The 15,394-nt window shown below is 48.0% G+C and overlaps 1 protein-coding gene and 1 long non-coding RNA gene across 5 annotated transcripts in view; one reads left to right on the forward strand and one right to left on the reverse strand.

Annotated features, from left to right (window-relative positions):
• The window catches only part of LOC138569585 (mitogen-activated protein kinase kinase kinase 3-like), a 696,616-nt gene that overhangs the window by 628,644 nt on the left and 52,578 nt on the right, over window positions 1-15,394 (forward strand). The gene's annotated exons all lie outside the window — the stretch shown is intronic.
• Window positions 1-15,394, reverse strand: part of LOC138569586 (uncharacterized) — a 192,672-nt gene that overhangs the window by 48,319 nt on the left and 128,959 nt on the right. The window lies entirely within an intron of this gene.

The raw sequence follows: 15,394 nt of genomic DNA on the forward strand, positions 1-15,394 counted from the left end.
ATGTAGTTTCCATAGGAATGTCTGTCTCTAATTCAGATGGAAGCTAAAGTGAAATAAATATTTTTGGGACCCACTCACTCGAAATGCCTTGGCACTCACTCATTCCATGGCTCGGCTGTCTCCCTGTTGACCTTCCTCCGTCCTCTTGGTCAGTACTGGTGGGGTGCAAACACAAAATTCCCCATTGACTTGTCCTTCGTTGCTTTCAGAAATATCCAATGTTATGCGAGGACTTGAGAACATTCTCCAATGTCATTTAATACAGTTTTCTGTTCTGCTACAGTGTACTTTTCACAGTATATGAAAACCGCTGGGAAATCTTACTGCAACAATTGCACTCAATCTTCTGTTGTGATGGCGCTGTTGGCTTCATCAGTCAGGAAGTGATTGCAAAGGGAATTAAGGTGCTGCAAACTGCTTCCGGGTGTCAGAAGGAGCAGCAGATGACACTGGGAGTAACGGAACAAGTGGCTCAAGGAAACAACAGCCGCCTATGGTTTTTTGGAACTACAATATAAAATAGCAGTGAGGCTTTCACTGGGATCCAAAAACATGATGGGGCAGGGTTGGTGGAAATTAACTTGGGGGCTTGCAAGAGGTGTTCACCATATAGTGACACCCTTGATGTGTGCTACTTGTCCACTCAACACCACACTCGAGCAGCCCTACATGAATTCACTGTTTTATGAAAAGATCTTTCACACTGATAAACGCGAACACTTCCCTAAATGTGGTATTTCAGAGTTAGTTAAAAAGCATCAAGCAGCGGGTTACTCTATCTCTGTCCATCACCGTCTACGATAATGATACATATTTCCCAGTAGTCATTTGAATGAGGCGGGAGGCTGCCCAGCGCACACTTTCTTGCGCCGTCAGCACATTTTTACAGACAACCTCGGCTATAGTTTTGCCTCAATTCCGGGAAACGGGAACCCACGGAAAACACCACGTCTGCTAATTATGTACGACTTAAAATTCTACAAGTCTTGTGACCGTCATCTGGAAAATCTTCCCCCATGACCCCAAGTAGTACTCTGTCCTTGGTCTGGTCTTGACAGGCGCACAAAAGCATTTATCAAGTGGTAAATGCTCCCACTGAAAACATCCAGCTTGAAGACGAGGGAATAAACAAGTACTTGGTGATATGGGGGGCAACATCTAGTTATAGAGCGATATGGGAAAACAGAAGCATGGACTACAACTTTTTACTAATCCCTCTTCAAAAGTACCCAACAGTACACGCTTTTGACTTTGTGTTTCATTATCTATTATAGAGCTGTGTAATGGTAGAGTGGTCACACAAAGATTCAATGTCATTGACTATGAAGTGAGACAAATCACAAGTCAAAGCTGCATAGCCGTTCATGAGAGATAACGTCTGCCAACCCTCACAGAGTTTGCCGTGGCCCCTGTCTGCTGTAGCGCAGAAGGCTCGGAGTCCTCGCCTTTGCCTTTTGTTTTACACTGATGCCTCACAAACCCAACCTGCTGTACCGAAACCACTTCACCCACCACCCAGCAAAAGGAAGCCAAGCTGGACCGCAGGCCAGCTGCAGACACCATACATATTGCACACCTGCCCAAACTTAAACTTGTACACTGGACCAGAATTTGAAAATATGTTGACTTCAAACAACCAAAGTACTTCTTCAGTTGCCCCAGGCGTACCTGGCATCTTCAAAACAAAACTCACTCACATGTAGATGCCGGCCTGGTGGCACTTCCAAATTTAAAAACCGCTTTTGTCACCCCACCCTTAAAATCGCAATTGAAAACTCAAAAACCATGTGAATTAACTACATCCAACAAACTTGGCGGACCTAGCCAGGCCCTGGTCTGCCATGTTTACCACTGTTACTGGTCTTTATGTGGGCTGTAACGAATCCAGGGAATTTGTCCCTTCTCCCCAAGAGGGAACTACATTCCCTTTGGGACTGGGGAGGTCAGCCTGTTGCACAAAATCCTCCCTATGGGACTGGGCAAGTGGGATTTCACTGCAGGGTGACGCCCCCGCCCTTTTACCAAAAATCCCCAATATTCATTGATTACATAGGGGTTGAATAAATCAATAATGTTCATGCCCCTTTGAGACTGGATGGCTTGGTTTCTGGCACCTCAGGCTCGCAGGGGAAATATAAGGAAGCATGGACTGCTGTAAGGAAAGACAGCAGGAGAGCACGAAATGAGGTCTACATGACCCCGTAGAAGAGGGAGCCCTTTCCTCACAGGAAGAGCCAGGAGGAGTAGCTGTGGTAACATCCCGGTGGGCATGCAGCCGAGGAAGCATGCAGAACGCTACTGCTAGCTGGGAGGTGAGGAACCCGGGAACACTGGTCCCACCGCGGCCCAGCAAGGAGCAGCGTTGTGGCGGCCCGCTAAAGCAATGACCAGATGCAGTGCCTCCAGCCCGGGAGGAACTGCAGAGAAGAGCACAGCTTTACAGACGAAAACCAGGTTGGCATTGTAGAACCACATCAGGTGGAGACACCGAAGCCCCAGAGGAGCCCTGCCGCTGGGGGAAAGGTATGCAAACACGTACTTGTTTGGGTGAAGGGCAGTGAGGCCACAACAGAGACCTGGTCACGATAAAGAGTCCAATATTCCACTCTGGGCCAAAGCACTTGATACCAGAGGGACTGTGAGTCATAAGCCTACAAGGGGCTGAGAATATAAATACTCCACTTTGGGTTAAAACACTTGATACAAGAAGGACTAAGAGAGCTATAAGCCTGTGAGGGGCTGAGAAAAAAAACTCTCCACCCGGGGATGAAGCACTTGATAGCAGAGGGGCTGTGTGAACCATGAGTCTATGAGGGGCTGAAAATACAAATGCTTCACCTGGGAAAAAGAAGGGCTCAAAAGGCTGACGATACAAATACCCCAACTGGGGGTGAAGCCTTTGACACCCAAAGGGCAATGAGAGCCATGAAAGGCTGGGAATCCCCCTAACCAAGGAAGGGGTGAAAAACAGACACAGGAATATCCGCTAGAGATCCAAGCACACGAGGGGTCGGATGCCATATACACCACGTGCAGGTACAGACAGAGATATTAGGAAGGCTGAGAAAGCCACAAGCCCGGGCTGGGAATCCGAACACCCTACGAAGTGTTGCAGAACTGATGGACAGAGCTGACAAATATTACTCTTTTGTTTTTAACTTTTAAAGACTGGTACAAAGCCAGAAGAGACATTGGGGACCCTAACATACTTCGTTGGGAAAGGTTATCCTTGAAATTTGTTTCCTTTTATAGTGGTGGGATGGATGATAGGCTAGATAGGATTGGACCAAGGACAGTTTTCTTTGTATGAGGTTCTGACCAGCACCTATTTGTTTTTTACAATAGGGACACTTCATAGACATGGGGTTTAGAAGAGGCCTCATTTAATTTTGAATTAAGAGTCATGTCTCTTGGTCTTCTATCTGTGATGTACCACATGACATACTAATGGCAGTCAGACAATTCATCTTAACTGCCTGCTACAGCAATGCCGTAAAGGGTGGACAGAACCAAAGGTGTTACATGGGAGAAACCCCTGTAAAAAAAAAAAAAGGCAAACGGCCAGGCTGCCGCCTGCCTTTTTAACTCCAGAATTAAAATACCAGCATTATCACATATATTCTTTTACATCGAACTCTTGGAACACATTGAACCATACAATATTCTTTACCAGCCACATGTAGGGTTCAGGCCACTGAGAGGAACATAATTAGACCTCATATCGATGTGGGATGATCCAAAAACTAGCATTGAAGCAGACCAGTCATGGACACCCATCCTGCCGCACTGAAACCATCAGCAACAGCATCCCCTTAAAAGGGTAAGAGAAGCTGGCCTGGCCTAAACAGCTGCAAGACTTCTTTCCAGCAGAACAGAAATCACCACCCATCCTTCTTGTCACTTGAATCTGCCTAATATTGCACGTGGAGTCCTGCAGGCTTCTAGCTTCCAAACTCTTTTATTCAACATCTGTATGGCACAGCTGATGATTCTTATCAGACAGCGTGGCCTCGCCTCTGTGACTTGTGAAGGCATCATGAAGTAAGACACCGCCAACAGATTCACTTTTCTAAAATGAAGTGTTTATTTCTTAAATGTCAGGATGGAGTAAGGCCTAACTTGCCCTAGGCTAAAGAAACTAAGGATAGTCTGTGTCATAAAGTTAAACCCAAAAGTCTGTCTGTGTCCAAAACGTATGCTTGCCCTCACAAATAAATCTATACAATGTGTTAGGATGTCAGCAACCAAAGAAACAGGGTTCAAAATAAGGTTCCTAACTTCTATCAGCTCCTGGTGTACTTTCAGCTTCCTCTTCTCCAAGCTCAAAACCGATCCAAATACCCCCAGGTTTCACTTCCCCAAGTTCAACACAGGTCAGTTAATTCAACTTTCTCACCTTTCAATATTGATTCAAAATCCACTTTGTAACCTTTCAGGCTTTGCAACCATTCACTTGGTGTATTCTTCTCTTTAGTCCCTTCAACACTTGTTATGCAAAACAACTTCAACGTCTTGATTTTCCTTGGTTCACTCCAAGTAGATATTTCTTAGTCTAGGCTCAGTTGTCGAACCACATGGTCCACCCATCACAGGTTACGCAACCAATAACCCTTGGCACATTGTAATGTTCATGGATTCTCATTGAAATTCTCTTGCCAACACAGGTTTCCTTTCTGCACCTGTGACATTAGTCATTCTTTAATCCCGTTTCTCCTTGGCACTCTTAAATTTCCCAAGACATGACTTTCACACAAATTATAATTTGCCTTTCGCTTGCTTCACAAACTCTCATTACGGATTTTGTAGTTTCACATTGTTCATAAATGCGTTTTCCTTATTTTCACTTCGTTCATAAATACACATCACTTTCTTTCCACTCGTGCAGTATTTTCATATATTTTACATAGCCTCTCTTTAGTTTGGTATTCAATACCTCATTAATTACTTTGCAGCTTGTTTGGTATTCAGTGTTGTTCATTTGGTCTCCAGACCCATTCGTTACATGCTTTCACTTGATGAGCATCTTCCTTTGCCCACACCAACCCGCTGGTGCGCCCCGGCATGAGTGTTCTCTCCCTATCACTCACCAGTGTACGGCGCTCCTCCGGGTGCTTTTGCATTCCTATTCTGCTTTCACTCACTCCCCTCTCTGTGGTCGGGATCACCCACTCTCCTGCAGCAGGCAGCATCCTTTTCACTGGCCCCTCTCCAGCCTGCTCCACGTCGTCCTGGCTTCCAAAGCGGTCCCTTTCTCCAGGCGGGTCTATCCTTTTTATATGCACCTATAGGCTCTCAAGTAGCTGCCGGGCAGGTGCAGGTCCTTTGCCTGACTACAATTACTTCTGTCAGAGGGACATACCTGATCTTTACAGTGGTGTTCCACAGTCTTTTTCCTCATCACAGTACCAAAGTGGTGTGCACAGATGGAAGTGTGCATTACTCCTAGTTCCTTCTTCCCCAATCTTAAAGGGATATACATGTGGGACAGTTGGAGTGTGTAACAGTGGGGAAGATTGGTCAGGGGAGGGGTGGATGTATTCTGACAAGTGAAAGGGGGATACCATGCCTCACCTAAAGGCATCTTTCCTCCACTCCCCAAGGTCCCCTCACCCGTCCACCCCCAGGGCCGGGATCCAAAAGCGATGGCCCTTCCCTGGCCACATGAGAGTAAAACGCAAGGGGAGTAGATGGGAGGATGCCCTCAGGTTCCTCACAGACTATGTTGAGCACACCCAGAAGTGTTGTCAAACTCTGCACATAAGCTCAGCCATACCTCACTGGGAGGGTCACCCAAGTGGTTTCTTAGATCACAAAATAGAGTAAAGCCAAGCCCTTTCAACTCCTGATGTGCCCCACCAAAACATGAAGTACATTCTGTGGCAAGTCAGAATCCGGAGACTGACGAGGTGCATTTTGAATTATGTGTCTCTTAATTCAAAAATAATCTCATAGGGAGAATTTTCCTTCTAGGGCTAATTTCCCTCACCTAGTGAGTCCCCCAGCAGCTTTGCTGGATTTCTGGAGTTTATTCTTTCCACCTGGTAAGAATGTACATCCTTTTTCCACTCTTACATGTGTTTTGGCCTATGTGTTTTTACTCATTGTGTGATCTTGGGCACTGGAGCACACCACTCCAGGTGCCCCTGTTCTTGTACGGGTTACACAGCACCTTTAGTGTAGTAACACAGGGCTGTCTTTAAGGCTTCCCTCTGACTCCATTTCGCTGGGGCTGACTACTGTCCCCCAGAGAAAGGTAAAGTTGCCATTTACTTTACATAGACATTTTTTTCCACAGACCCAGTACACCCCATCTTACATGGAGTACTGGAAAGGGCTAATCTGTACCCCTTTTCTGTCTGTACCTCCCTGAGCATAGTTTTGCTCTTTTAACATTTAGACTTGGCTGGTGGCAGTGGTATCTACCCTAACTTTTCTACCGCGATTATATTCGATAAACGTGGTACTGTTCTTGGCTATTATATTAGCCTCGAACATAAACCCGCTTGACCAAATCGTCTTTCTTTTGGCTCCGGTTGGGTTTATTCGCCATTTCTTTTTGTTAAAGTCCTTCTTGTGTTTTACTTTGCTCGGCAAACTAGGTTCGCCTTCTTTGCTCACCGTCTTTTGGCGGGCTTCTGCAGAGAAGCCCTCCTCTTGGTGCCTGGGTGTCTAGGTAGACTGAATGTGTGGAAGGGGTGTAGTCACCCCCTGCACAGGGTATCCTAGGAAACCCAAGTCGCACTTTGCCATGATTGGCTGAGGTGGTTGTCCCGGCTGGACAAACCCCCCTGCTGCGTGATTGACAGCCAGGCTGTGTGAATGGGGGTTTTGCGCATAAAAGGCAGGTCTCGGGCTAGAAGTCAAAGTCGCCTCTGGAACTACGAGGAACCGAAGAGAAGCAGAGAGAACGACGGCTGCTGCAACTACCCTGTCCCGGTGAAGCCCTGCTGCAGTCCTGAGCTATCTTCCCTTCAAAGACTAAGAGGAGATCCAGTCCGGAGTCTTCTTCCCTTGAGCCTGGTGGGGATAACCAGCTCGTCGTCTTCAGCCAGAGATCTCTGCCGTGAACGAAATCGCTGCACACTGCTGTAGTGGTCCAGATAGCCACCTGCTGAGCCTCTCCTGTTTTTAAAGAGCACACCTTTTCGTTGTCGCTGCTGTTGGCTTCATCCCTGCGTGGCGCAGACCCCCTTCAGACGTCCTTCTTCACAACGAAGCTCCAGGAATCATAGGTCTGCGGGAAACCAACAGGAACAACTGCCAGGGCACCAGCTGCATTGTTGGAATAAGGTACTGTGTCCTACTCGAGGAAACGGAGTGAACCCCTTTTCTTCATCTTCAAGGCTCGTCCTTGTCTTCCCTCCTTCTTATAACTTTTGCTTCCGAAAATTTGACAATATCCAAGTACTTTTGGGCTATGCTGAATCGTGAACTGTCTAACGGTGTGATCTTCGGCACAGTTCTCCAGTGTCACCTAAACCTGGCTCCGACCCTTTGACTTTTGAACTCCTGTTTCTGAGTGTTTCTCGATACTGCCTGCCTAACCTAAATATTGCCTGTGATTTTTGCCTCCTACTCCCTCTGGGTATCTCAGGTGCTAAGTGTGCTTTTGCCCCGGTAGCATTTCATGTCACGGATACACGTTTATTGCAACCGTATCCACGGTATTGTGTTTTGTTCATAACAGTGGTTCATTCAAACACAGGGTACTTACCATGAGACATACTGTACAAAGTGAATCGGTTAGTTGTAGTATATTTAACGGGTGGTTTTGTTTAAAGTTTATTAGAGGTGTTGTGTTTATAACTGATGGTGTAAAAATAAATGTACTTATATTTTTTACCTGAAACCTTGAGTCAGTGTTTGCTTGAGTCTCAGTAATTGTGGTCCCTTTGTGTAATCTCTGCTACTGCTCATTTACTCTTGAGATAGGCCTGGCTGCTCTGCTACTGCTACCACTATAACTTACTAGTACAGGCTTGTACCAAAGGTGAACTTGTATTGCCACCTGTGGTCTTAATTGTGTGTAGTGGTCCCTAAGGGCCCTGCACGGGGTTCTGCCTAACATCACCCTATTTGTCTTTGCGCTATTCTAAAGGAAAGAAGTCAAAAGGGTGCTTGTCAATATAATAGCCTGTCTGTCTTTTAGAAACCTAATCTAACCTGATTTCTGTCCCTACCGCTAAAACAGTAAAGAAGCTAACAAACATTAAAGCTATGGCCTCTTGCCCAATACTTGAATGGTGGTTGGTTTGACTCACTATTATGTTTCAAGCAAAATGGGCCCATGGCCCTGATGCTTAGTCACTGTAAGGACTCTTTTGTCATCCCCAGCCTTTAGTTGTGAGTGCACTTTAAAGCAATAGCCTTTCTTCCCTTGTCCTCTCTCTTTGCACTGTAAATCAATGTTCTTTCTCTTTTGGTTTATCATACTCTTTGTATCAGTCCCAGGCGTCTCATCAGTTTAGGATTATTGGGATTTATACATTTTGTTCCAGGTCGTCACTGGGGCCTACATTCCAAGGATTCTTTTACTGGTCTTTCTACTCTTCTTGTTTGATACCCCTCCCTGGGGTCTCAGATTTTTCACCCCATATTGGGTGGTGCATCTATTTGACCCACGTCGGGCTGTATGACTCGTCTTGGGCTATCTGCTTTTCACCCTGTCTTGGGGGCCGTTCTGTTCCCACCCCACTTTGGGGTTGTTTGGGTGTCACCGCACCTTACAGGTTATCGGATTCTCAACCCACCTCTGTGTTCTATGGTTCTCATGCTACATTGGGGGTCTGTCTTGGCCTTGCCGCCCACCTCCTGACTTCCCTCAGAAACCACTTCCTTTCTTTTCAGGCTGTGCTCCTCCGGTCGGGCGTGTTGGAATGGTGGCATAGTCTCTTTTCTTGGCTGTCCTTTTCCTCTTTCGGAGCGTATGCTCCCTTCCCGCCAGATCCTAGCAGGGTGTTACCGGCATCTCTGCATCTGTCTCACTGCATTTCAATGGCACCAGCTACTTCTGCTGGGCCTGCTACACCAGATCTCCTCTCCCTCTCTCCTCTGCTGCGGTTTGTTTGTGTTATGTTCAGCAGGCTCCAATGCGGGTCAATGCACCATATCTTGTGCTAGGTCGTCTTTCCATGCCACACCTCCTCAGAGGAGCATCCTTCTGTGTGGCTTTGTGGGCCTCTGTTCCCTTCCACCAATGCGGATTGGTTCTCTCTCTTCCTTGTAGCGATAGGGAGGACGTATGCCCTGTTATTCTCGTCAGTTTGAGGACAGTGGATGAACAGGGACAGAAACCATACCGACCTTTGGTGTTTGCATTGGTGACTCAATACATATGTTGATACCCATGTAACCAACAACCGTATTGTATTCTGGCAAAAAGGGGGGATAACACATCCCTATTTAGGGATTGCCTGTCCTGTAAGAGAGGGTGGGGGCACCCCCAATTGGATCCCACTGCCCTGTCCCCTAGGGGGTGTTAAGCTGAGCAGGCTCACCACCCTAGTGCCAAGGGGGAGAGGGGACGAATTCCCTGGATTCATCACAATTTCCTGGCCTGAAGAGATGGGAACTTTTCCTAACACTGAAAAATGGTAAAACATACACATCACCTTATGGATATTAGATGGAAGATCTGGATATTAGATGGAAGGTCTGATGAACAGGATGCAAGGTCTTCCAATTATTCCAGCTTGTAATTGTTAATTTACACAGCGCTTATACACAGGTGGAGTCCTACAAAGTGCTTCAAGGTGGGAGGGGAACAAGGTAATACAGTATTCATTCTTAGTCCTTGAAGTTTCTGAATGAATCTAAACAGAAAAACTAGCATACTAGGCCTGATGGCATTTCTTCTAGAGCAAGTGCATGAAGTGTTACAGTTGGGAGGGGCTGTGGGGCGCACAGGACAGACAAACATTACTAGTCCTAGTACCTTTAGGTCATTCATGCGTACAGATGGAGGTGTGAGGAAGAGGGGCTGGGGGAACAAACGCGTCCAGTCCAACAGGCCCTGGGTTAAGTGCAGAAAGGTTGCCTCACTCGTGGAGCGTAAGCTGAAAGTGTAGAAATGCTGAAAATAGCGCAGTGGCCCGGAGGCAAGTGCAAAGACTGGCGGGGCAGGCTGGGCCCTGTAAGGCTCTGAGGTGAACCAGGCAACCAGTCGGCAAAACTGAACAGAGTTAGGGAGGGGGAGAAGGAAGGAGGGCGGAGAGAAAAAAAGAAACAGAGGTTAGCAGGGGAGAGGGAGAGAGAAGGAGGAAGAGAAGAGGAAGGTCTTGAGGAGTTTCCGGGAACTTAAGGTGCTCTGGCTCAAGATTGAGAGAGGCAGGGAGGCTGTTCCAGAGGGAGGCACCTGCAGAGGATAAAGAGCTACCCCCAAATCTATGTTTGTATAAACGGCTCACCCCCAGAGAGTTGGAGGAGGAAGAGCAGAGGACTCTAGAGAGAGAGTATTTAGGAAGAGCGTTGTAGGTAGTGCAGGCCCCGGCCCCAGAAAGTCTTGTGGATTATGCAGAGGGTCGTCAACTTGATCCTTGCAGCCACGGGGAGCCAGTGGAGGGATTTCAACGCCAGAGAGATGCGGTCCCTGGGCTTGAGGCCAAGGATAAGTCGCAGTTCTGTTCTGGATGAATTGTAGAGGACGGAGAGTAGAAGTAGGAAGAGTGAGAAAGAGGCTGTTACAACAGTCCAGCCTAGAGAGAACCATGGCTCTCGAGGTGGAGAGCCTCTGAGGGAAAGTTAGAAAAGGTAGAATACCTCTGAGGGGATGCAGTTGGTAGTGGGACGTTTTGGAAATGTCTGAGATGTGAGAAGAGAAAGCGACAGTGGAGTCGAAGATGACCCGAAGATTCTTTGCCTCATTGGTGGGTGAGGGTGCAGTGCCAAAGGAGGCTGGCCAGTGTAAACGTGGGAAAGCTGGAGCAGGGGTCCCAATGAGGATGATCCGTCTTACTGGCATTCAGGCAGCAATCATTAGCAGCACCACCAGGACTGAATTGCACATAGTCAGTGTCATCCACATAACACTGAAAGCTAGAAGTAAAGGTAGAGATCCTGTGGGCCAAGGGGGCCATGTAGGTATTGCAGAACCAGGGGGACAGGATAGATCTCTGGGGGGCCCCCACAAGTAGAGAGAGTGATGGAGGAAAGAAAGGACCCAAGTTCCATCTGAGAGGGCTGGTCAGAGAGAAAGGTGGTGAGCCACACCAGGCCTGATCTGTAATGACCAGGGTATCACAGAGACGGTTGATCAGGATGTTGTGGTTGACCATGTCGAAAGCAGAAGAGAGGTCAAGGAGAATAAGGACAGAGGGAGAGTTAGAGTCAGGATTTGAGAGCAGGTCTTCACTGGTGTTCAGGAGAGCAGTTTCTGTACCTCTGGATGCTCTAAAGCCAGACTGATGGTCATGGAGACAACCAACAGATTCAGTAGGGAGGGTAAATTGGGTGATAGCCAGCTTCTTCAGGAATTTTCCCAAGAAAGGGCTGATAGAGATTGGGTGATAGTTTGCCGGAATGACGGGTCAGTGGAGGGTTTTTTGAGCAGAGGGTACATATGAGAGTGCTTGAGGGGAGAGGGGAACACTCCAGTGGCGAAAGAGAGGTTGCAGAGGTCGGCCAAGGCTGTAGCAAGAGTGTCAGTGTTGTCCTTGATGGTTTTGGAGGGGCAGGGGTCCACCTGTTTGGTGGATGCTTTCATTGACAGGACTAGTGTAGAGACCTGATCAGGGATAATGGGGGAGAGGGAGGCGAGAAGAGGTGGAGGGGTGCGGGTGGACAAAAGGGGCCCAAGAGATATTGGTCCAGGAGGGGGATCGCAAGAGAGAGAGGACCGGATGTCCTGTGTTTTGGTGGTGAAATGTGCATCCAGGGCTGAGCAAAGGGACTGGGTGGGTGCAGTAGAGGATGCGGATGCTGTAGGGTTGGCCAGCTCCTTGCAGACTTTAAAAAGTTTAGCCGTGTTTGATGCTGCAGAGATGCAGGTTTCAATGTAGACTCTTTTCTTTGAGCATTTGAAGAAGGTGGTAGGCAAGCTTGTCAGAGGGTGCACCTGAAGATCCCCATTTAGTTCTGCTGCTCTGCACTTGCGTTTAAGAGCAGCCAGATCGGAGTCATACCAGGAGTTGCGCTTTTTGGCAGGCTTCAGTCGGACCCTCATGACAGGGGCAAGAATGTCAAGAGTGTTGGAGATGGAAACGTAGAAGTTGGCAATGGCTGTGTCAGGGTGGGAATAAGCCGCAGGAGTAGAATGAGAAGAGTAGGTGGAGGCAAAGGAAGCCGGTGACACTCTTTTCATGGGGCGGAAGATCCTGAAGGCAAGAGGTGGTGTAGGGTGTGCCATTGTTAACGGAGAGGAGAGCTTCAAGTGAGAAGAGAGAATAGTGATCAGTCCATGAGAGTGAGTTAGTGAGTGGACTAGAGAGTAGGATGTCTGTGGAGACGAGAGCATCCAAGGTGTGGGCAGCAGTGTGCGTTCTTCCAGAGGATATAGGGTACTAGAATGGGTAGAATGGAAAGAGGAAAGGACCTGAGAAGTCCGGAAAGTCCAGATGGATGTTAAGATCCCCCAGCAGGAGGCATTGGGAAGAGGAGGAGAGGAGAGGCCAGGTCAGTCCACTCCAAAAGGAAGAGGGTGGACTGGCCCAGCGGCTGATAGAAGGTGGCCAGAGAGGCGACAGGGGAGAGAGAGAGAGCCTACAGACCAGGGATTCAAAAGAGAAGACCACCTGAGTGGGAATAACGAAAACAGGGATCCACTCGAGAAAGATCAAGGCAACTCCACCTCCTGGCCTGTTGGCCCTGGGCACAGAGAGGATCTTGTAGCCTTCGGGAGAAGTGTGTAAAAACAAGCGACAGAGCTGTCCTTAAACCATGTCTCAGTAAGAGAAAGAACATTGAGGTCAGGGTGTTCAAGTAGGTGGCAGATGTCGGCACAGCAGAGTGAGAGTTTAGTGTTGCAACATGGAGCAGGTTGCCACTTTTGAAAGACTTACGGTGGTGGTACAGGGGACAGAGCCCCTCCCTGTAAGTGGTAGGAGTGCCTGAGAAAAAGAGGTAGGAGGAGGCAGAGGAAGCAAGGATGACAATGGTGTCAGCGAAGAGGGTGAAGGCAAGGGTGCCAGGATAATAGAAGATGGCAAGGGAGCAAGTGTGGGAGGGGCCTCAGGATGCAAAGGAGCTCCAGATGCAGCAGCAGTGGGTGGCCTGAATAGCAAGGTGAAAGAGACTGAAAGAGGCTGACGGGGTTGTTGGTGTGGTGAGAGTAGGCAAGGAAACCTGTCTAGTTGAAAACGACAAGGGGGGAGTTGTGAGAGAGGTGGTGAGGTTGATGGGCGGGGGGGATAGCCAAAGTGGGCATATTTGTCAAGGAAGCCAGGACGGCCGTAGAAGCAGGTGGCAAGGGAGCCAGTGAGGAGTAAATTGGGAAGTTGATATGGCAAGGAAGGGGCCTATAAAAATGAGGTTGGATTGAGGTCCTTGTACCAGGATGGTACCATTTCGATAGACATTTATGATGGCCCTGGACGCGGAAAAGGAAGCAAGAAGGGCCTCCCAGCGGGTATCACCATTTATGTGTGGAGAAGAGTATGGAGAGAGCAGGACGGCCGTATGGAGAGTCCATAGGTCGGGAGAAGGAACGACAAAGGATGTCGGTGAGAGTCTCTCTGGTGTAAGCACTGACGTAGGTGTCAGCGATAGGAAGAGCTGGGTTGGAGGTCAGTATGTCCTCCTTGAGTTTCTTTCTGCCTCTATTAGTGAGAGGTGAAGGATAGGAGATGGAGAAGCAGTAAGAGTAGATGGGGGAGATAGAAAGTGCCACAGTGAGGGGCACAGAGTGTGGTACACTTTGCCAGGCAGAGTAACTGAGGTGCGTGGAAGGAGGTAAGCAAAGAGCGAGCAGCTTGCCAGAGGAAGCCGGCCGCCTAGGAGAGGTGAGACGTGGTCTCATCTTTTCAATAATGCCAATAAGGCCTACAGATACATTTTGTTTTTCTTGAAGTCAGCCATTTTTTTTAGGAGACCAGGGTATAATGAGCAGCAATAATGAAGTTGGGCATATTTTAATGTGTTCAGCAAAATGGTCCTTTGCTCGATAGAAAAACACCATTATGATGCGTCAGAGTTTTGAGGTGAAAGGAGCAGGATTTCATCAAATGATTAGGGTAAGGATTCCAGCAAAGTTCTGAATCGAATAGAAAACCAAGTTTATGCACCCACCGTTTTTGGGTAGAGGTCTAGTATGTCAAGCCAAAGTAGATGAAAGAAGAGGATACAGAGGTCTGAGGTGGTGACTTTGAGAGATTAAATGATTTGATGCGGTCATTCAAGGTTAGTGGCGGGAAGATGAGCCAATTAGATATGTCTCATGAGCCGATCATGGGGTTGTCTGCTAGGAGGTTGCTGAGGCCAGTAGCCTGTTTGATGTCCTAGATTTTGTAAATGACTGCTTTCATGCTCTCAAGTGTGTTGAAGGAGCTGTCAGTAGCTAATTGCAGCACTGGCTGACTTCCCTGAAGAGTACCCTGCTTTTGTACATGGCTTGATTCAACGCTGTTCAAGTTAGTCTACATTTGCTTGATTAGTACCTGGCGAGGGGTGGGTGGAGCAGCATCCTGGCCGATCAGGTGGCTCAGAACAGGGGCTTTACCACATGGTAAAACCCCAGATCCGAGCCTCCTCGGAAGCAGGAGGCCGCCATTCTTCCCTGGTGGGAATTAGATAAGTGCACCCCTCCCTTTCCCATCCTTCCCCTCCTCCCCCCAGCCCTGATGTTCACGTCCCCACCCCTACCCACTTATCTTGACCTCCTTTGTCCCTCGCCAGCACCGTAAATGCTGCGCCTCCGGCGCATCTTTTGTTGCAATGGCCACAATGGAAAGGGAGAAGGGACTACGTGTAGTTCCCTTCTCCCTAATCCATGGTGGCCATCTTGCATTGTAGTTTTTTTATTCCTTCAAGTTGAGAAACGGCAAACACAACGTTTCTCAACTTGGAAAAAAAATAACGATTAGCATCCCTGTACAACATGCTGGGATGCTAATGGCAATAAACTACTCCAGGGGGGGCTTTCCCGGGTCAGGTAATGCTCCAGGGCTAAAGTTAAAGCCCTACCTTCGCTCTGGCATCTCACAAAGCTGCAGGCAATTACCTTGCCCCCATCTGGAGTTCAGGATTAAGTGATGTCCAGTTTAATGCTGCAATTTTGGGTATGTTCGATCTGAGCCTGTGGTGGGTTGTTTTCAGCTTTTTCTCCAGTTTAAGTATCTAGCTTAGACACACACATCTATCATTTGATGTTGTGGCTCAAAATTAGGACGGTGAAGCAAAAATAAAGAAAGTGCAGCACTTCATGGATCGGGCAGTGCTATTATGCAGAAACTAGCAACAAGTT

This window comes from Ambystoma mexicanum, chromosome 2q, assembly GCF_040938575.1.
Source record: "Ambystoma mexicanum isolate Mex_15411 chromosome 2q, UKY_AmexF1_1, whole genome shotgun sequence".
Classification (NCBI taxonomy): Eukaryota; Metazoa; Chordata; class Amphibia; order Caudata; family Ambystomatidae; genus Ambystoma; species Ambystoma mexicanum.